The sequence below is a fragment of the Lactuca sativa genome, chromosome 5 (assembly GCF_002870075.4).
Source record: "Lactuca sativa cultivar Salinas chromosome 5, Lsat_Salinas_v11, whole genome shotgun sequence".
NCBI classification, from domain to species: domain Eukaryota; kingdom Viridiplantae; phylum Streptophyta; class Magnoliopsida; order Asterales; family Asteraceae; genus Lactuca; species Lactuca sativa.
The window spans coordinates 256,770,783-256,772,972 of NC_056627.2; positions in this window are offsets into that span (position 1 = coordinate 256,770,783).

Below are 2,190 nucleotides of genomic sequence, written 5' to 3' on the forward strand. Positions count from 1 at the left end.
GTCGAAGTTTATCCATTCCTTTTACCTTCGGGATAAAAGCGATAGATGTGGGCCCCTCGATGATTTAATGATGATACATGTGAGTGCTTGGGCAAGCCAGGTCTAATTTGATCTGTTCAATCAGTCAGTCGTCGTGAATCGGAAATCGGGAAACAACAGATGGATAGAGAGAATGATTTTTCATCCATGTCTCAGTCCATATGATATCGCGAATAGAGGAATATATGATCCCTTATATAATGGACAAGACATTGACAAAGGTCAGATTTCATCAACATGGTCAGAGTTCGACAACAGCTTTTGAGAGCTACGATTGCCGGTTAGGTTTTGAAGTCATACTCAATAACAGTTTTAGACTTATCCAAGTGGGAGATTGTTCGAATAGTGTCTAAGTCCATAAGTATATTAGGTATGTACTTGACCCGACTCGGCATGGTCCGTTTGCGTTGCATGGCATTATGCATTTGGATAGACTAAAATGAGAGAAATAACACTTAAGGTTTGGTAATTTATTAGAAGTTCTAATATATTAATAAGATTATTTAATTAGTATTGATCAAGAATTAATTTGGAATTAATTAAGTGATCAAAAGGAGACTAATTAAATGTATGGGTTGATTGTGTAAATCATCCATACTTGTATAGTGGGCTAATGCACCATGGATTATCAAGTTGGGCTAAAACCCATAGGATGCTCCATGGATTCTCCATGGTGTTTTTTTGTACCCATGGATCATGGAAATGAAAGGCCATGACAATTAGAGTTTACATGGTGTAACCCTAATTGTGACACACTATATAAGCATCTTATTCTTGTCAAAATTGGACACCATGAGAGACTATGAAGGAATGTTGAGGGCTAGTTGTTTTTATGAAGTGTATCATTTCTCTCTAAGTTATTCCGTGTGCATTTGATGTTATGTGAAACATTTGAGGTTTGACACTTGGGGCACTAGGCTCTCGAGCTTCATGGAGTTAAGCTACATCAACAAGGTATGTATTTCTATCTAGTTTATTATTTGAGTATCAAAAGATTGTATACTAGTTAGGCTAATACCTTGGAATATTCATATTTCAATGTATAATAGAGAAAACATAGATCCAAGGTATTTAGGGTTGCATGTACACTTAGGAGTGTTATAATGCTCATAACCCAACATGTATGTGATCCAATAGACTCTTACCCCATTCACAAGTACTAGTGAAGGGCGACTTGGTTATCTTTCTAAATAAACAATATTTTCAAGTGCCATCTGACTTTAAGTCGAATGACTCCAGAACTTCATCTTTTTGGAGTTGGGCTATGCGCTTCTTTTTGACATGTCCGAGACGACAATGCCACAAGCACACTTTATCCAAATCATTGGAAGAATCAATGTGTAACACATTATTTCGTAGGTTATCTACAACATTCACAGTTTCATACACACCATTGCAAAGTAATCCTTCAAAATAAAATTCATCATTACAATAAGCATTAATAGTACCAACTTCATTATTAAACGAAAAGGGAAACCCTTGTTTATACAAACTGTGAAAGGAAATAATATTTCTTGTCATATCGGCCGAGTAACAACAATTATTCAAATCTAAATTTAAACCATTACTAACAAATAAAGAATAAACTCCAATCTTGGTTACAAGCGACATTTTCCTATTTCCTATGATAAAGTTTATCTTTCCGTTCTCCATAACCCTACTTCTTTTTAGTCCCTACAAATCAGAACAAATGTGAAATCCACAACCTGTATCGAGGACCCAAGAATTAGCATGTGATGAGTTTTTAGATTGAATATTGTATATACCTACAAAGGAGGGTTTGATCTTCCCATCCTTTATGTCCTGCAAGTACTTGGGGCAGCTTCGTTTCCAGTTCCTTTTTTCATGGTAGTGGAAGCACTCTGCATCCTTCAAATTAGAGGAATTAGCATAATAAACTTTAGTCCCACCAGAAGAGGATTTATCAAGAGACTTTTCTGACATCCCCAAAATCACAGCCAGAAAAGACCGATTTCATTTATGCTTTTTTAAAATAATTTCAAAGTAAATCCTTTTGATATAAAAGTGTTGCGGAATTTGTTCCCAAAACAAAACGTGATAAAATAATATTTATCAAAGCATTTCATCAAGAGATGCATTTTTCATTATATAATCAAAAGTCGGGATGTGATGTTCCGATACAGACCATAA